Source organism: Buteo buteo, chromosome Z (assembly GCF_964188355.1).
Source record: "Buteo buteo chromosome Z, bButBut1.hap1.1, whole genome shotgun sequence".
Lineage (NCBI taxonomy): Eukaryota > Metazoa > Chordata > Aves > Accipitriformes > Accipitridae > Buteo > Buteo buteo.
Window position 1 is genome coordinate 54,072,032 of NC_134204.1, and position 21,290 is coordinate 54,093,321.

The following is a 21,290-nucleotide window of genomic DNA, read 5'->3' on the forward strand; positions in this document are numbered from 1 at the left end:
GTCTGCATGGGATATGAAACTGAGAGAGACCCATCTACCCACCAGCAAAGAGCATTTTCAAATGCAGATGTTAATACACTGGCAAGAAACACACCCCAAACAAGGGAGACAAAGCAAGATTTGCATGTTTTCATCATGACAAGCTAAGACAATGCATTCCATAATCCTTTAAAATTTCAAACAGCACAATAAGAAAATTTAGAGGGGAATGGAGGTGGAGTGAGAGAGGAGTTACCAAATCCGCTAACTCAAGAGCAGAAAAGGAAGTCTGGAAAAAAAACCCCAACCAACCAAACACAACCACCATGAAAAGAATCCATAAATCCCACAAGCCCTCTAACATATTCACAACCAATCGCTTCAGACCACATTGCCTACATATAATGTGACTTCTAAAATACCCTTACTAATGCAATGCTAACCTCACCACACAGATTATTAGAATGCCATTCTCTGACTAATTTGCATTTACAACATCTTAAAATATATGGCTTTAATGCTTAATTTGGAGGTTTTCTCATTTTCCTTATGAGGGGAAAGCTTCCAAAACATTGGGCAAAAGATTCTCAAAGCCACAGTTTTAAAGACCTAAGGTGAAGTCTCAGATTGTCTTTGACATCCTCCTCTACACTCATAAACATGTGAGAACATCAGAGACACAGTTGCATTAGATTTCTAGGTTTTTAAAAATCCAAAACAAAAGATAATTGTGCTTGTTGAACAAGTCATTACAGAATTTGGCAGCAGCCAAAGTAGTACAAATCATTATGTTTAGGTTTGGTTTAAAGCTTCAAAATACAAAATTAATTGTGAAGCCCAAGGCACTGACCTCAAAATTGAGCTTCTGTGGTTTGAGTACCCTTCCGTTATATTTTGAGTTGGAGTCAGCAGAGCTTCTAGAAGTCAAGAATACACACATGCACAACCACAGCTGAAAAGGTCAGTCAGACCACACACACTATGTGAACTTCCAGCTCAGTATTAGTAACATCTCATGTAAACCAAAGAAATCTTCAGTTCTCCAACCCTTCCTTCAGTCAGATCATCAGAGGCATCTTCATCCCTACCTCATACACACAGGTTGCACACAGAACTTTAATTTTACTTTATGGCAAGGTGGAGCTGAAAGAAATTTCTTCACCAAAAGGGTTATCAAGCACTGGAACAGGCTGCCCAGGGAAGTGGTTAAGTCGCCATCCCTGGAGGTATTTAAAAAACATGTAGATGTGGCACTTAGGGACATGGTTTACGGTGGACTTGGCAGCATTAGGTTTATGGTTGGACTCAATGATCTTAAAGGTCTTTTCCAATCTAAATGGTTCTATGCTTCTATGATGTTACACACCCCATCACACCAGCAGAAACACTCCCAAACCCCTTTCAACTGGACAAAGTTCCCCTGGAGATGCAGTGTATGTCGGGGCCCTGAGGGCACCCACAGGCCTCACTCTTCCTCAACAGCCCTCCTGGGGCTCCCCCATGGCCCAGGATCCCATTTCATGCCCTAGCGCCATCAGCCTCTGCCCCAGAAATGCCGCCCTGCCCTGGGCCCCCCACCGAGCCAGGCCCAGCAGCAAGCCCACAGCCCCACCAGGCCCCAGGGAGGTTCCCAGTGCCCAGGGTAGAGGCTGCCCCTGGGCCTGCCCTGCTCCCGGCTTGGGCAGTGGGAGAGGCCCTGGCTGCCAGGCCCTGACCTGCCTCTCCATGGGGACCCCCAGTGGCTTCCATGCGGTGCACTGGGTCAAAGCAGACTGGCATGAACAAAATGTCTTAGCAGAGGCTGGAATATGCACCCAAGTAATCTTTTTCCTTCAGAACATGCAGGAAGCTTCAGTGTTGATCTAATCTCCCTCCTGCCTTTTTCTTCCTGTTGGAGATCAACCTACCAGAAATAAACTACCAAACACTACAGCAATGTGATTCACAAGCAACTAATTACAGACATGACAAGTTTTCAAAATTCCCTTAAGTAACACCGCAGACATTTTTCCCTGCCAGAGAAGCCTGGGTTTTACAAGGCAGCAGTGCCTACAGCTGTGGCAAGGAACTTCCAGCCATGCCACCTGGGCTCCTGGCCATGTTCAGCTCACATATGATGGAGCTGCTGCTGAGATGTCCTTGGGTTTGGGTTTGGCTTGCCCTTTTTCTTTTTGTCTTAAACACTTTTTATAACGTAAGATCACAACAGGGAAAATTAGGACTAAACCAGAAAAATCACAGGTGCAATGCAAACATTTATACGTTTGAGAAACTGGAAACCTGAAGGCTCTTCTACCTGGAGGAAGCCAGTCTCATTTTCATTTGACAAAAAAAACCCCAACCCATAATTAATGAGGAATTCAAAGAATATTCAAAGAATTCACCTCTCAGTTAGTGTCAGGCAAACCTACTCAACTCATGGGTCTTTTTCAGTGACCAAATTCCAGTCAAGCCACTGGGATTCTTGGTCCTCTGAGGGTTGTCTGTGGAGTTACTCCTCCAAGCTGGTATCAAAATAAACTAAATTGAAATGTCATTTCTTTTTTCACTTTTTTTTTTTTAAAATTTGATTGAACTGGATTTTGATAGAACTCCGTGGGTTGGGTTGCAATGTTCCACTCCAATATACTTACTTTGTGGTTCATATTTTCATGTAAAGGACTTAGGGTAAAATTTTATCACCAGTTACAGCTTTTATTATCAAGATCTCCATACTGATGTCCAGTTTGGGGTTGTACATTTTGAAACTCAACAGTTAGACCCATGAGAAAAATACGTTTTCTGATACCTGTGATCCTGTTGCCCATTTCTTCCAGTTAATATTTATGTTGACCTACATGGAAATATGTATTACAATGTAAAATATTTTCAGGAAAGAACTTCTGTTAGAGGTGTGTTACAACTCAACAGTAAAAACAGTGATCTAAATTGAGCAGAGACGGACTCATTTTCTTCCTAAAATTTATTTATCCAGCCACCTGGAAGACTGTTTGAACCTGAAGTGGGCTCCAGGTCTGATTCCACAAGAACAGGTCTTCCTACTACACATTCTTTGTACATTATATGCCAAACTTTCCAGAAATCTCCCGTCATGGGAGATGGAAAACAGGATGACCAACTTTGTTGATCCCTATACAGTTTCTATTTACTTACGTCCCTGAATACATGCATTCATTTAACATACCTGATACCATAGTATACATCACTGTAAAGCTACTGCACAGCTTGCAAAATCTTCTACATTTTAAAGGAAATATTAACCACATTACTCTTAAAGCTCGTGGAAGAGAGGCCAGAAGCATAGATGGGTTTTTCAGTTCAAGAAGAAAATAAGGATTCACAGAACCTCTGGTTATTTTTCTTTCGGGGAACTTAATACAGAAAAACATAAATGACCTGAAATGGGTCCAAATGATGGATACATTGCTATCAGCTCAACTGGTTCTCCAAGATTATGACTTTTCAAAAAATGGAAAAAAAACCCCAAACACAAAAAAACCATAAAAACACAGTTACTGGACATTAATGCATATTAGCCATCTCACTGTAAGACCCTAGCAGAATGAAGGCATACCATAGACTTTACAAGGAGGTATGAATATCAGCTTCTGCGAGGTATCTTGAGGAAAAGACTGCAGTCCCTAGCCTCAAGCAGACACAGCAAACTAATAGTTGTCTCACTGCAGAAAACACAAACTTCCCTAGCAAGGAAGACAAAAGTCCAAGATGGAATACTTGATCTTACACCCATGTGTTACTTGCAAGGAAATCAAATCAACAAAGACAATTCAGATATAAGTAACCAAACTACAAAGAGCATCAGGCTGGGGCTTTATTTATTCAAATTATCTAAATGCTGATGACTCCTTTTCCATTTCTCACAAATAATGTCTTCTTTGTTTGGGCTCCCGGAGTCTACACATATATCTGTTCTTTTTAAAAAAATAAATGAGGAGGCCACCTAAATGCCTGAAGGATACTTTCAAACTTCAAAACTTGTAAAATAAAAGCAGATTGCAAAAAAAATGCCACAACTTGATTAAAAGACAAATTGAGTGTCACACAAAGCATAATTCTGACATTTTTTTGTCTTTCCTTCCCAAAGGTTAGCTGTGAGGCATTACATGATACAGAGCATTGGCAACTGAGTCTTAGGATGAAGAACTTCACCTATGAGAAGGCTCTCGAATATTAAATGCTTTTGCTCCAAGCAAAATTAGGATGGATTTTTCTGATCTTCTGAATTACTTTCATGGCAAGTTATTAATCCTAACAGAAATCAAAAAGACTCCAAATATATGTGATAATCTGAACAACTAAATGGTCATAGTAGGACCTTTTCCTTTATTAAGTATGGCAGGTACTTAATTTACTGCACAAAAGTAGTTGTGGAGGTGCAAATACAGACACACAAGACAGTTTTGTCAAGTTTTCCTGTGGTTCACCAGAGTCAATAAACATAATACTGCTTTGGCCATGTGTTACAAGAAGATGCAACAACAATTTTACTAGGAAGGGGGAAACTTTGATCAGATAAGTTCCTTTTTTTCAAAGAATAAATTTAGTTTCCTTTCCTACCAGAAGGTGAAGAAGAAAATGGAAACACACACACAAAAAAGCATTAAATCATTTTCCTAGTCAAAACCTTTAAATATCTGTTTAAATCCTTCCAGGTTTTAAGGGGAAAATGGAGCAGCGTAGGGCAAAACTCTATAGAGTAGAAATGTGGTCTGCTACTTGGTTCCCATATTAGATGCTCACAGGAAACAAGCCAAGTCATCCACCTCATTGACACAACCCAACCTCTCAACACTCTTCTGCATAGACATACGTGTTCAAGAAGCAAGTGGGCTGGCCCAACGTAGGAAAACAGATACCAGAGCTAAACAACCTGGCTTTTGTACCCTGCTCCTTAGTGCTCCCCATATGGCATTATGCAACTGAAAGCGGTTGGTCTGGGGTTTCTGATTTCCAGCCAAGACTGTATTGTTCATTACCTCAAGAAATCCAGTTCCTATGAGTTAAGAGAAGTGCACATGGACTTGGGAGAGGAAAATGTCAGTAGGTGGTGCTGAAGAACACGGCAGCACTCTGCCTGGGTACTCGAGAAACAACCTAACCTAATTCCTTCTCCTGCATTGCAAATAACATCTTCCAGGAGCTCTTTACACAAAGGATGCATTACCAGCCTCACCATGGAAAAAGCAGGGGGAGGAGCAGGCTCCTCAGGCTGGCATAACCCCAGCAAAGATCTCTTGCCAAGAAAAGTCAGAGCCGTTATAAAGGGGTCCTGCCAGTGGCAAATCAGATATGACAAACTCAACCACACACCCTGCTAGACCATGAACTGAAGTGGGAAAGAGCAAAGCTGTGACTGAAGTCAGAAGAGATTATCTCCTGATGGCCATCTGCCTTAAATGAACCCTAAAACAGGCTTGCACAGCCTTTAGTGCCTTTAAAAGTAATCTTGCCATTCGCCCCAATCTACATGCTCTACTCCATGGTCACTTAAAGTGCTAAGTGCTGTAGCTGGTGAGTTGCAATCACGCTTTAGAGAGGACCAATCTTAGTTTGCAAGGAGCATGGTGCTTTTACAGCAGCTAATACAGCTTACAAACTGGTGACAGAGCTAAACCATGGGAATGCGTGAACTGCTGGATTATTTTAGGGGTCACAGAATTTTAATCTTAAGAGATCTTAGATCAGCCAACGCAGCTGGTTTAAAACACAAGCAGGCAGTCTCAGTGTAAGTCACAGAGGTGGAAATCAAGTTACTAGCACTCACAAACCACAAATGCCAAGGGCAAAGCTCTGCTTTGTGACTGCTCCTGAAAAATGTCTTCAAGAAGGCAAAATAAAGAGAGATTATCACCATCTTGAAAGACGGATGTGAGAAGATGCTTTGCTGGACACATGTTCCTCCTTAAGTGCAGAGGCTGGACCTATGTCATAGCAGTAGTGACAGAGACTGAACTCGGCTGGTGGGGGGAGTAATCTTCCAGGCAAAGATCATTTTCATAATATAGCTCCCAGTTAGGTGGACATTCAAGACTCTCTAAGTAAGAGAAATTCACAGGGCAGTCAGGAACCAAAGAAATGTTGCATGGATCAGATCCAAGCAAGTCAAAGCCCACTGCCTGCCTTTCATCCTCGATGCAGCACTCTCCCTCAGTCCATCCTGAGATCTTACATGCTCCAGCGGTACTCCTTTAAAGGGTTAACCCCGTGCAGAGAGCATGTGGAGAGGAAGAAAAAGGGCATTCAGAGGAATGGATTTAACCCTATAAAACCAAAGCGCCAGAAGTCATGTTCTGTACCAGCAAACAAAGCCGAGTAGAACAGCACATCATCTCATGCAGGCCCAAACCCACCTCATGCACAACTCCAATTATAGAGCAGGATCCACGGTTGAAACCCTACTGGAGGACAAGAAAATGCTGATTAACAAAGCCTAAAGATTGTTCTGCTTTCCCAGCCTACTCCTCAGAATCACTAGTTCATTTGAGGAGCTCCACTGACATCCTAGCTATTTTAACACCGCCTTTGTCTCCAGCTATCCCTCCCCTTCCCCCAAGCTTCCTGCTATATTTGACATTTGCTGGGCAGCAAGCAGAAGCCTCTTTGTCAGCCAGTTCATTTCCTCAGGTAATACAAATCCATCACTGACCCATTTAAAATGCCAGACAGAATACACAGTTTTATTTGCCCACTGACTCACCCACAGTATGGCAGCCAGCATCTCTGCCCCAGGTAGAAGAATATATACTTTTCCAGTATTTGACACATTTCAGAATACTGATTACCGCTAGGCTGCTACTCTTCTCCCTGCTCTCTCCCAAAAGATGTTTTCCACCTGTGCAAGTGAAGATACTCTGTCTGTTTGGGATGGTGGCAGCAACATGCTGGTCTTATACTGATGCCTGAAAAATTATACTGCTGAAAGGAGGAACAACAAGTTATAGCTAGCACTTACATTGTCCAAAATAACTTTACTTTGTCCCAGATAACTTTTTTCATATATATATATAGAGAGAGTCCATTGGATTACATGTTGGGATGCAATATATACACACTGGAATGCAATATCCTGGGTCCCAATAAGAACCTTGTTTCTTTTACTCCCCCTTTAACCGGCATCTCCACCCACCTGGTCCTTCCAGGAAACAAGTTTTTGCAGTTGCTGTAATATATAAAGCCCAAGTACAAAATACTTAAAATAGCGTACTAGCTCAATCATCATCATTTATGTGATACATAGATAGCAGACAGTCTCTAGAAGAAACTAAGGGGAACATTTACAATGCACTTCAAGTTCAGGATTCAGAGTGATCCTAGGATTATGGATCACATTATCTATGAATTGACCAAGTTGAATGGAAGTTCTCCAGCCAGAAATTGTTTGAATCAAAGAGGCATTAGAAACTATTACATTAAAAACAGGAAAAAGCTGCTACTCTCTGTCTATAAAAGAAACATACTTTGTTATGCAGGTAATAATTAAGAACAATCTCCCTCACAAAAAGAAAAAAACCCCCAACCTCTTGTTAACCTTATTTCTGGTCTTTCCAATAATAAACAGTCCTTTCCCCTGACTACTCTGGACATACTCAAATTAAGGAGAAAACTATTATTAAAGCTGCGGTAAGATGTTGAAGCTGCTAATGGAGTTCTTCTGTCCTAGTTTAATCCTTTTTGCTTTAAATAAGCTGTTTGAGGGTCAGCCACTAAGATACAATTTCTTTTTCTTCCTCCTAAGAAATACGCAGACAGGAAATGGACTGTGAAGAAGAAAAAATAACTAAGACTTTCACTGTAATAAAGCCCATGGCTAAGAGGGGCTGAGATTATAACCAACTGCATCCTTCAAAAGCTACAATCCTTGCAAGCATGTAGACATTACAGAACTATTGCAGCTTTTTTCTCTTCTGCAACTACACAACACCTTGTTTTTTTCTGCTGTTGTAAATGCTTTACATTTAACCATTTAAAACTGAAAAAAAAAAATCAAGCATTTTAAATAACTAGAAAGGTAACAAAATGCCATTTTAGAAAAAAAAATCAGTTCCCATTGTCCTAAGAATACTCTCATTTTGAAGAAAGTGGAACCATTCTTGCTTTACCCTAAAGATACAGGGTGAAAGTTCGTAAGAGAAATTAGTTGTCAAACCTTTATCCCAGAATACATAAACAATTGCCAAACCATATATAAAGAAAACAATGTCTCTTATGATGAGGGAAGCTCAGTTCAAGACTAGTTTATCAATATAAAAAGGATCTCTTTGAGAAAAAAAATTAAGGGAGACCAGGAACACCCTGTTCTTACATTTTCCAGCCATCCACTCCTTCTATTTAACCCAGTGAATTAAACTAACAACTTCTCATAATTTACAAATAGTTCATTGAAGATTTTAGCTACCTCAGGTCACAATCTGACACCCAGCCATCATGTTTTACTCAAACACTCTGAAATAAGATGGCATATCTTCATTATGGAAAAAGAAAAGCATTGGACAGCCCACTTCAGATAAAGTCTCTGGATAAATTAGTTTCCTTAACCTTTGGAAATCTGTGTAACCTGGAAACTGAACCCAAATGCTTGATTTTTGCAAGAAGCAGAATGTAGAAAACTCAACACACTCTGTTTAAAGCAAGGTGAAGATTGGAAGAGATTTTCAGTTTTCCTGGCCTAAGAGAAGAGACTTCTTGGGTAAATTCAAGGTGGAAGGACTTTTTAGAAAGTGCTTATGTATGTGCGTAGTAAAAAATGCGACCTTCTCCAAAGAGGAAAAAAAATGCCGTGAAAAAAACACCAAGACTCTTAGACAAATTCAGGAAAAGACAGCCCAGTGGCACCTTAGACTTCACCAAGAGTTTGGTTTTGCACATAAATTCTAAGAAGCAACAAAAAGAAGCCTGAAGAGAAGCATTAGACAAATGGCCAAGAAATGGCCATCTCATAAGCTTTATCCTCAAAAAATCTCTTATTTCATTGCAAATGCAGGTATGTTATTGAAAATTCATGAGACAGTGGCTCTTCAGGACACGTATTCCGCTTTTGGCTACAACCAGAAGCCAATCCACGCTTGGCTCTAGGAAAGCAGTCCAAGCAGCAGTTCTCCTCTCTCCCCATTGGTACACTACCCATTGCTTTAGCTGCAGAGAGAGTAACTGCTCCAGGGATATTCCCTCTCTAGAATCGAGGGGACAGAACTCCTTGACTGCCAACAGCTCCACAACCAAAACACAGAAATAAAATGAGGTCACTGTGTATCTGCATATGGAGCAGATCCATTTTGTTCTGAAGGATCCACTTAGTGTTACTGTTCTCATTAGAAGCCCTCTGCAACTGACCTCAGCATGTCTTCCTACAAACACTTTCATCAAGCCTCCACACCATCCTGCAGGTCACACCAAGCCACGTGGGTGAGAAGAACCAGAAGTGAGGTTGTACCCACACTTGGACATGCTTTTGGTCTTAAGGAGGGTTATTTGAAATTGCAATAGCTCTGTCTAAATAACTCCATCAGCAGACAAACCTTGACATTTACACTGCACGCAAAGTATATGGAAGTGTGTAAGATATATTTTAAGCTAACAAAGATGGCAAAAACATTTTTAATAATACCTGAAAGAACCCAGAAGATTCAAGCCCTGTGATGGCTTAAAATACCCAACAGAACTTTCAACCTGATGAGATCCAAACAAAAATATGCAATATAACGTGCCTTTTAATTAATCTGAAAAATTCAGAAGTAATGTTCTGAAAGCAAAGGAACAGTCATCTGGCTCACAATGTTTTCAAAAAAGAGAAAGAATATTCACCTATGGTAATGACAAAGACACACATGCTATGTTCTACAGTTCCAAAGCAAAGAGGTACATAATTGAAATTGGTTTTATTGATGATTATAGAACTACTTAAATAAAGGAAACAAAGTTTGACTGAAAGGGAAAGAAGTTACAAACTTCCCAATTTAGTGCTTTTCCTAGAGGTACACATAAATACTTCAGGTACATAAAGTGTCATTGAATCCTCCAGCTCAAGAGGTTTTAAAATACAGCAGGATTACTTCAAAGCACAACCATATAAAGATATTCTTTTTTCTTCTTCTTACTAAAGGAACAAAGATGGAAACAAGCAATTGAGGAAAAAAACCCTAAACCACAAAGACCATAGACTCAACTGTTGTAAAATTGTGTGTCCTCAGATTTATGCTGCTTGAAAAGGACAGGAAGCATCTTTTCAACTACGCATGGAGAGGAGACATGGACAATCACAGAGATAAACAACACGTGTCTCTTTTCAGTAAGAGTCCACCTAAATGAACAGCCCTTCAGACACAGCATTCAGCAACACCACTTGCCAGTCAGGTCAATCTCCTCCCTGTTTTTTCATCCCAAAAGAGGCATACATGAACTTCATGACACCAAAATACATACAAAGAGTATTTTGAGGCACTGCATTTATATTAGCCAACATCCTTTAACACTATGGAAGAGAAAAAAAGGAAGAATGTAATGTGTTTTGTAGTCCATTCTAGACTTTTTTTCCCTTTAAAACTCATTTCAATAAAAGGCATTTCTACTTTTTTGTTTCTTGCAACAAGCATTCATTCAAGCGTGGGTTCTTGTTTGCAGGAATGTATGCAGAGTGAAAGATTCACATTAATTTAGGACTTCATTGACAAAAGAGTCTATGCCAAAAGTATACAATCAGTCCTGCAGAAATTTCATTTTCCCTTCTGCTGTTTATGGAACACCAAAGCAAGACAAAAGACAGTATCAGATGTTTCATGTTTCCATTCCATTATCACAAGTCATTTAAGTCAGCAAAAGTGACTTGCTCTCAGAGAGAGAAAAGACTGAAGTATTCCCCTGGTTTTCAGACAGCTTCAAATTATTGAACAAAATCTGAAGACTCACAACCTGTAGGCAATATGTAAGGAACAAAAAGGCAGAATTAAATATATCAAGTAGCAATACTGACACTCTATTCCATGCAGTTACTACCTATTTATTTGACTCATGCAGCTTCAGGCCACACTGTTGAAGGCTGCACCACGGAGAACCTTCTTCCTTTACCTGGTAATGGAGAAGCACAGGAAGTGGAGTAGCCAGGCTCCAGGTTGCACAGTTGGTCTGTGGCACAGCCAGGAGCAGAAAGCTGGTTTCCAGTCTCCAACCCTTCGCCGTTATGGCACGCTACCTTTCTGTGCCACTGTCCCTGAAATCCCAGTCCTAACTTCTCACAACTACAAATGAAAGGTTCTCCAGCACAGTGGAAATTAAAATTTCAGGAGCAGGGGTAAATCATACACCACACACAAGGATATTACTGATGCTCTTTATTCATCTTCATATTTACTTCTTAATTGGGGTTGCCATTCCCAGCTTTCTGCACAGAATCCAGGCCTTTTGCTGAAGAATTTAGGTCAACTCAGCAAAACATCTGCAGAGCTGAGAAGAATACAAGGGGAGACAGAGTTTAGGGATGGTGAACATGGTCTAACCCTCATATTGCTCGAGATCACAGTAGGAGGAGGGACATGGAAAAAGGGTGACTATCCAAAAAGGGAGCTTTATATGGGGGTGAGTAAGGATATTTGTTCTGAAGGATTGAGAGCTAAAAAAGCTGAAATTCTTACATGGCTTGAAAGGCTTTTCTCTTAATACGATTTTGCCCAAACTGCTGAATCCTTCCACTCTTTTCCCAAACTCTTCTAAATAATGGGCAACATATTAATAATTCTTCTGTTCTAACAAATGTCTGGACAAAAAAACCATCAAAACTTACCAGAAGTCATCAAAGGGAATCTTCTTCATAGCACCTTAATAAAATTATTTGTAAGAGGAACACTCCAAGTCTTCCTCAATGTCTTCTGTAAGCAGGAGATATTCATGACCAAAGAAGAGGAAGTTTGATTTAATCAGACTTCTCTTTCACACGTGCCAGCTAGAGCCACAAAGCGTGTGCACACTTCCACTCCACACTGGCTAACAAAATTTATGAGAACAAACCAAGCAATTAGTTTTCACATGCTGACAGTTGCACCTACCCTTCATTGTTAGGACATTACCACAAACAAGATCCAGATATTTTAAGGATTTTAAAAAAAACGCAAACATTCAGACTGTAAGACAACCAAGTCCTACAAAAACTTAGGCTACAGCATCACCTTCAGTGTATGTTCAACTAGTATGTAAAGCTAGTATGGTTTCTCTGAAAAACTTCAATAACATAGATGTCGCAGTTCGAGAGTCTGGATGTCTAAGAAAATACAGCTTTCCAAAAAATGTGATTAGCCTGTGCCGAGAGCCATGCACAGCCTAACGAGAACTCCTGATCCTGTTTAATGTGAACCCGAACTCTGCAGAAGGAGCTCACAGACACAGAGCAATCTCTGTAGTAATCCAAGATACTGCTGGCGTTCCTGTTGAAGGAAGCATACTGAGCATGCTTCATCCTATGTCTGCAGAGCAGAACCAGCCTGAGCTCTGCCAAAAGCCAAGTGTGTCATGGGCAGCTGTGACTGTTACTTTTCCTGGGCAGAGATGCAAAGTGGTAGCACCTCTTCTTTGTTTTTTTTTTTCCCCTATAGCTGTTAACTGAGATATACAAACATGCTTGCTGCAGCTGGAAGAAGCCTCCCTAAAATCCAGTTTGCGTTTACAATGAGAAGCATCTGGGGATCATGTTTTCTCCTGGAAACTGCATCTGCCCACTCCATGCAGTCAAAAGCGTAGGCTCCAATCTTTTAGCACACCAGCTTGAAGCAGCATACAGACAGGTAAGACTGTGCACAGCTGCTTCACACCAGGCCACCGGAGGAACTCTGACCTCCCACCCTTGTCAGCCCAGCTCCCAATTATCAAGCAAAGTCTGGAAGTTTATATGACATCAGCATTTTGGGGAAGCAGGCAAAAAAGGGTTAAATCTTTCACCTTCTTCATCCCTGACTACCTCAGAAGTGATCACAAATTGTATCTTCAAATTTTCTTAGACTGAGTAGTGCCACCTTTTCTTTCAAAAGATCATTCCTTTCTAATATAACTTACCTCACCTTCCAAGCTGTATTCCTGGCATTAAACCTTAAATTTCTCCTTTTCTGCCATAAGTAATTCTTCCTGGTCTATCTACTACCTCCTCCATAGGCCTATCCTTCTCCAGGTCTTCTAGAAAGATGCAGACTAATCATCTGCTATTTCCACAGCCTAACAGAGAATGATGCTGGTGATGTGTATCTTCAAGGTAGCTCTGAAGTCAAGGGAGCTGGTCTGTCATTTCTTATGAAGATATTTGGCATGCTGGTCACTGAGCACTCAGTATGAAATAAAAGCCACTGCTTTTATCTCTTAAGGAGCACATTTTCAAAAAAGACTGCTCTGCCCAGAACCATTACTCACTAGGGCAGAGAAAATAAGGGCACAAAAGGGAGGCCTGGGAAGGGGCTACAACAGACACCACCAAGAATGACTGCCAGTTATCTGGTCTTACTGTCTCTCAACGCTGCTGCTATGGGGGGCCTCCCATGCACTCCAGAAACTGGTATCTGAGGCTGCAGAAGTCTTAAATTTCTTCCTCTTTCTTTTTGAGGAACAAGACTCCCTTTCTGGTTCTCATTGTCTGTTGCTCTGAACTCAGTAACTGATATAACTGTGGTCAGTCAAGATACTGTGTATGTGTGTATGCTATGTCTGGATCCTCAGGAAGGCAGCCTGGTATTTTATTTTTAAACTTTGGCTCCTGTTGCACAGCCCCACATATAATGGCTCCACTCCTGAAGGTTGGATAGTCTTCTGCTATCAGTTTTCAAAGAAAAACAAAGCCATACAAGCCAATACCACTAAGAGAACAGGAGCAAAGTTCTCTCCTAAAGATTTTTGTTCCCGCATAAAAAAACAAGAGATCACAGAAAGATTAAGCCATCAGTGTCATTCCAACATTCTGCCGCTGTATTCTTACAAGCTGCAGAATCTTGTGCAAGTCCCAGTAACTGCTGTGCTTTCAGAGATTTCTTCAGGTTTTTATTTCTAGAAATTTGCTGGAGTTCTGCCAATTTTCCCCAGCTGAGGACCAGACCGTTATGTGGATCAGTACTTATTACAGCCTTTTATTATGAAGTGGAGGGTCAAAACAGGACTAATTTTCTCCTTACCTGAAAGCAGAACCTGCAATGGATCTTCAAGGTCTCAGAAGCTGAAGGAGGCAGAACCAGACTTGCTAATCACAGGACTGGTGCTACAGTTCACCCTTCCTGAAAAGCCTGCCCTTGAGATGTGTTCCAAAGCTGACAAACTAACTTGCATCATATACCTCTAGCCACCTGCGGTACAAGATCATTTTGGCAGTGAAGCTTCACTGTGAAAAAAAAAGTGGTTTACTTTTCAGCTGAGCACACAGGGGCTGTATCTGTAGGCTTGATTACTAGAAGAAAGGAAACGTTCAAGTTAAAGACAAGAAGGCTCCTTTGCACCCATTCCTGGGACAAAAGATTTTACACAGAATATGGGAGAGAAATGGAGAGGGAACTGTTTGCCAGGAGGAAGTTACCTTCTTACCTTAGCTTTACTTGCATTTCACAATGAAGACAGCCACTAATCTCAGTGTTACTTACAGGTTAAAATAGTCATCATTCCAAAACCAAGAAACAGAGGAAACAGCTCAGACCTCTTTCTCCTTCTTTACACCTGAACTGCTTTGTTCTTCCATTGACTTCTAACTCCTCCAGTTAGAATTCTGCAATAGAGTTCTGAATCGTGAAAGCAGTCTTCCAAAACTGAAACTACAAATTAAGAACTGAAAACAATTTGTCAACTGGGGAATCAAAACTCTCCCTCATCCTGCTGTAGTAATTGGTTTATAAAGTTAAAAAGAAAAGCATTTACAGTGAGGCCTCTATACTGCAGCATGACCTTCGAAACCAAGCTAATGTACCATTTTTCCCAGAAACTGACTTGTTTGTGCATCAGTTGTCAAAAACAGAGGCTCTAATGATAGTGCTTATTGTTAAAGTCTTTCATTAGCACAGAAGACAAGAAGAGTTAATCTCTTTCCTAGATTTATCATCCTTAACAGACCAAAGTCTAAGATTTTGAGAGGTGTCTAACAAAAAACTGAAATAGATTACTACTGAAAGGGTCAAGACCCTTGAATCTACTGAAATGCTTTCGTAATATAATTGGTGGGATATCTCTAATAGAAAGTCAGGTTACTCTAGGAAATTGACATGTTGACAAATTCTGAGTGGGTTTTTATGCCACAACCACCTCTGTGGTAACTGCAGGACCAAAGTCTCTAGTTCTTGTCTGTAAAACCAGGACTGAAGTTCTGGGTGACCCAAGTGCTGGGTTGTAGAGTCCAAAGGAAGCCAGAGGTCTTCTTCCTGGAGGATTTACTGATCCTTTAGAAACCACAATGGCAAGTCTATAGTAGCTCTGGCAGGACTACAAAAACCCTATTCCACTTCTTCTTTTCCTCTATTGAGCGAACAGGAAAATACATCTAATTTTTAAGACGAAAGCAGCTTCCACCAACCTTGTGCATAGATTCCACTTTGAGAACAAAATGCAAATCATATGTCCATAGTTTAAGCCTGGACCAGGGAAATGGAGGAAAACCCACTACAGATAACCAAGCCTAAACTGATAACTACAAACCTGCTGTCATCCTTAGCATTTCACTTAACTTGGTTATTTGCTTCTCTTTTCTTTGCCAGGTGAGAAGGACTCTTCTTGTGTGTTCTGCTAAAACTCAATCACCTCCTTGGACTCCCTACACCTTCAAGTTACAGCATTCCCATCAGCTGTTCTTTAAGACAACTAATCCCTGACCTGACATGAGATAACAAGTGGGAGTCATCTTGCTGAAAGTTCACTTTCTACAACTAGACAGGTGTCCACGTCCAACTCAACGGTAACAGTCGAAAGCCTGTCTCCCACCACAGCATCTGAAGAGAAACTACACTTAGTCTTGACACCTTAGGACTTTCTACAGAGTCCATTAGTTATTCAATAGCTCTTAATCTATTTCCACTGTTAAATTAGAAATAAAGAACTATTTATATAGCAAACATTTTCTAGTCTTAGATTCCAGCCACTGCATCTTGTTACAGCTTGGTACCCATTCCAGACTTCTATAATATTGGACATAACCTGGCAAATTAACTGCTTTTAGTCCTCTAAATGTCACTTCTGAAAACCTCTGAAAGGGAGGAATGGACTGTCTGAAAGCTCTCACTGTGAAGCACAATTTTCCAGACTTGAAATCATTACTATTCCCAGCATTTCCATGGTCATTTTTACAGACATGCCAACTTCAGGAATGGATTTAGTATTCCAAGAGTGGTACTTGCAAAGGTCAGCAGAGGGATGACAGTATCTCCTGTGTTTATACACCTAAATGCTGTACTAGTCCACTTAGCTATTCTAACCATTTTGAATAATATCTGCTACTTTGCAGGATCACTGTTTTCCGATTTAAAAGGAAGACAGGACTCTTAAAGTTCACATAGGCTACAAAGCCAAGACATTTCATGAGTAAGTCACAGAGCATTTTCTTTTCCACATTTTCTGTCCATTACAGATATAAACTGAATGAGGAGCTTTTAGGTCTGATGTATTTTTAAATAAAAATTACTGGTGTAGAGAACAGAAGGAAAAAGAAAAAGTCTCTTTAAATCCTGTCAGATACCCTTCTTGTCTGACCTGTGGGATGCTTTTGTTTGCAATGGAATGGGTCCAAAATAAAAAGGAAAACCCTTGCTTTTCTCTTTGGGATCAAGGGCTCTCAAAGGCATTACACTGGTGTTATTTGTTTGATCTATCAAAGCAAGGTCATAATCTACTTTGGTCATGGAAAGCCCCAAAAGTCTTTTCTGATACACTAGAAAAGCCAGTGGCCAATAAGACCCATCATTGCTCTGCACTCTCTGCATGAGATTTTCTTGTCCCACAGTCCCCTTCTCCTGGAACTGCAAAAGCAGATGCCTCCATCTGGATGATCCCTGAGGAACTGCCCTAATTCTCAAGCCCTTTTTCTTGGAAAAAATAAAGTACAAAAGGTGTTAGACTTAGATCTAAAGATTGTACAAATACATGTTTTGATTATTTCCCTTCTTCAGCTTGACTCATTTGTGAACATTTGATGACAGCCCAAAAATTTGCTGTTGTCTTTAAGTATAACAGGTAAATTCCAAAATTCAACATTTGGCCACAGGAACTTCAGACATCCACCTTGCTTGACCTGATGGACAACTGAGAAACCAAGCACATTGCTCTTGTTCAAAGTTTCATGCAAGCGAACCCTTCATGGTTCTACTTTTATTTAGATCACGATACAGCCTTTTTTGTGAAAACATTATCAGCTTTATGATTGGTACAGTGCTCTGACTTTTCAGAAAACAGTGATTGGTCGAACTGTCTTTTATCTTAAGGAGTTCTATTATTAAGAAAATAATATAAACATCCCACAAAACAAAGATAAGATCTGCTTAACATAAAGTTGGGAAACATAACAGCTTCAAAGGGTGCTTTTCTGAAGATCTCCAAAACTAGCCAAGATCCTCTGCTATGCCTCCTATTTCCTGAAGAGGTGAGTAAGCAGAAGATAGTAAAAAATTCTTTTGCAGCCTTCACCAATAGATAATTGACTTTTTATCTCTGCTTAGCACCAGGCTGATACTGTTCTTTCAGAAAGCGCTCACTTTCAGACCCAAATCTTTATCACTTGGGAGAATGCTCCTTGATTTATTTGTGAGATTTATGCCCACCCTGGAGATCTTTCCTCTTGTCCTCACACCCAGGAATTGTTTGAAAGCTCATTGAACTCTTTTCCATTAGACCTTTTTTTAATATACGCATTTTTTATCACCCTGTCCAAATAACACCAATTTAGTTTAGACATGGTGTAACTGTGGTTGAATAAAGGAGGCAAAGCACCTAGTATCATTATTTCCTCTCCCCAACAGTACTTCCTCTAGGGCAAAGCACCTGGAAACCCATACTGAAGGTTCTGTTGGTCAAATCCAGCATGCCACATCCTCTGGGATGGGTTTTAACCCTCTCCTAAGAATAAAGAGAGGGAATTTTCACAATTGCTTATGGATACTAAACATGCAGATCATGGCAGCCCAGTCATCATACATTTCAACACAGGCTTCCACCCAAGGAGCCTGATGACTTTCTGACGTGCTTTATGAGTAGGCTCCTAAAGCAGCATCTTCATCCCCAATGCACACTAGTGATGGACTCTGTCAGCATCCTGTTGAACTAATTACTTCTCTTTTGAACTGACATAACGTTCTGGACAGTATGTGGGAGAACGAAGGATGGAAGGCATCTCATGGATCAACAGGACTGGTTCTGTTATCATAGACACAAATCTGATCTCCATTAACTTAAAGAAAGAAAAATAGCATGCTTGCTAAAGAAATGACAGCTATGGGTCCCTGAGCCAAGAAAAGCTTGACTTTAAAAAAAAAGAAGAAATAGAGAAAGAAGAAAAAGAAAAAGAAGAAAGAGAAGGAGAAAAAGAGAAGAAGAAAAGGAAAAAACTCTGAATTTTCTCATTTATAGAAAAAGTCTTAAATCATTCTTTACTAGGAGGTCAGAGTTAATTGGATTTCTACACCCACTGAGCCTCTTCAAGGTAGGCTTGGTCCCATATTCCAGGCCTCGAACATTTAATCAGCTTCCTAATAACAGTTAAGATTTTCTAGGCAGCCTACAGAAGAGAAAGTACTCATTCAATACTAGTAGTCCATTGCCACACTTTCCTGTTACAAGCTTGTCAGCTTGCCAATGCAGAGAACTTCTAGAACTCCTGCTTGCTCTCTTCCCACAGAACACAAAGCAGCATATTCCTTCAGAAGCTCTGTTCAACCTCCCTTTCTTCTCTATGAGCCTGCATCTTTGAGACAATGGATAAGAGGAGGCGGACCACTTCCTCCATTCATTTGCTCAGCCTGCTGAAACGTCAGATCTGTCTGATCTTGCAGCAGAAGCATTATCCTTTGTTCTGATCAGGTTGCACAAATAGCTGTGCTTGTGTCAATCCCCAGAGCAGAGATTTTTTTCATGACCAATATGATTACAGCTCATGCAACACATTGGGTCTTACTAAAAATGTTGCAGGTCATTTTCCCCCAGATCCAGGAGTTCTCCCACAAAAATACCATTCAGTGTTACACACTGAGGAAGAAGGGGAAACTGTAATGCTGTCACTACAGGTATCCTAGCCAAATAAGCCAAAATATTCATAGCCTCACTAAATGAGCCCAGAGGCATAAGCAGCACATGAAGGGCCTCGAGTTGAAGGAGTTACAGGGATACAAGATGATTATGACTCCCAAGACATCCCACCAGTTCTCTGCAGGTTAGGCACTCCCCATGCTGATCAGCAACAGCTGCCTTTACAGGTCCTGACAGCTTACTTCTTCCCACACAGACAAATTGGGCTGGCCCCAGCCACCCCCACCGCTGTGGTGACATACCTTTGCCCAGAATTCACACCTGGACTGCTTGCAAGCCATCTGCAACTGAAGAGACACAGGTTAGCCACTGCCAGGTTAAATGAATATTCAAAGCGGTACGTCTGGTAAGCAGTTCAGTTTCCCACACTGACAGAAGAATAATAAATCACCACATCTACTGATAGAGTCATGAGCTCTCAAAAGGTTACAAAGCATGGCTTTAATTTTCCCTTCCCCCTGTTCTACCATAATGCACACTACTTATGAAAACAATCCCTTCCTTTTCCTAGGGCAGAAAATCAAATTAACCAGAAAACACAGCCCATAGGTTCTTCAGAACTTTGGCCTGTCAGAAAGTAGTCATTCAGGTTGGAGGTTGAACTTTATCTAGTACCTCCAAATTTCTTATATTTTTGCCTAAGTGTAAGTATGCATGCTGTGTCGTCTCTGATATCAGGTAAAAGCCTGAATCCCCATTTCTGGCTTCTAGCCAGGATTTAAAGAGGAAAAAAATTTGCTAATCCATGGTTTGCAATGAAAAAAACACCTACCACAGGGGAAAAATCCTCCTGCCTTTAGCCAAATCTAATCTAATCTTTCCTCACAGCTGTAATACCACTCTGAGTGCTTCACTCCCTAACTTTAGCTTCACATATGGAGCACAGGGAATTACTGATACAAACCTTTTGTACAAGGCCAGTCTGAAAAAAATACATAAATGAGTCTGATTAACACTCCTGAGTTTGCAAGCAGAACCAATACAGTTCCGTGAAGGTATTGGCATTTTTAGTAACTACAACACCCTCCAAAATGCAACAGCATTATATAGTTTCTGTTTTGTAAAGGCTTTGACTTTCCTTCTATTATCCCAGTCTTGCTTTAGCACATATTTTATATTAGAATGCGTTCCAGGAGGCATATGGCAACAGAAGTAGGTCAACCATTAACCAAATAACAGGAAGCTGCTCTGCAGAGCACACCCTTCAAAGCTTGCTTAATGAGCTAGCTCTTCAATGTGTCCTTCAGTGAGGTTGAAACTAACAGTTCTACAGGATTTTCTTTAAAGCCACAAGGTCACCCAAGTTAGGCAGCTACTGGACATGACAGGCTCTGAACAGCCATCCCGAAGTGTAAAGGCATCTAGGTCAGATGTTAAGAGATGAAGAATGCTCCACAGTCATGCATGGGTCATTGAACATCAGGAACCAGTTCCAATAATTTCTTCATCTTACCTGTGAGCAGAACCCATCCCATCACTAATCTGCTCCCACAATTTCAGCCTTTGTAGTGCTTGTGGGGAAGGATACCATCACTAGAGTTACCATCTCTCTGCCTCCTTCCAATGCTTTACTTTCAGAATATGGCAAATTACTTCCCAGATGAGAGTCAACTCCAAACACTTGTACAGTTTGAAAAAAAGGACTGATATTAAAGGTTGCAAGTCAGTCTCTGACTAAATTCTTCAGGTCCTGTTTTCCCCTTGATCTTGTTGAGATACATACAGGACTTAACATGATCTGTCAAATCAGGGAGAAAAAAATTCCAACGTCATTGTTAATACCTTCATCTGTTCCTTCTCAAGCTTACCAATTGCTTCCACTAAATATCCCATTCCATGCTTTTAAGCAACCACAGATGCCCAGGCTTGAAATGTAAGTTATTAGGACTCTGAAAAGCATCAAGCACCACACCAAGGAACAGAATCCAGGAGTAACAAAGAGGTTAGAAAAAGTTCTGATTCATATTATACTGTTAACGAAGCAGCAGAGATGGCCTGATCAAATTGTTTCTAAACAAATAAAGCACTAACACTTGCCAGCACTCTACTTGAAAAGACATTTG

General features: G+C 40.6%; 1 protein-coding gene across 9 annotated transcripts in view; it reads right to left on the reverse strand.

Moving 5' to 3' along the window:
* ZNF462 (zinc finger protein 462) overlaps positions 1-21,290 on the reverse strand; it is a 93,266-nt gene that overhangs the window by 56,918 nt on the left and 15,058 nt on the right. For 4 of the 9 annotated variants that reach the window (XM_075020338.1, XM_075020345.1, XM_075020344.1 and 1 more), the window contains 3 exons: positions 14,136-20,965; positions 11,774-11,858; positions 11,062-11,436 (listed from right to left, as the gene is read on the reverse strand). The exons of 1 other annotated variant lie outside the window; for it this stretch is intronic. The gene's annotated coding sequence lies outside the window, so the exon portion shown is untranslated. 4 more of the 9 variants (XM_075020339.1, XM_075020340.1, XM_075020341.1 and 1 more) reach the window with 4 other exon arrangements.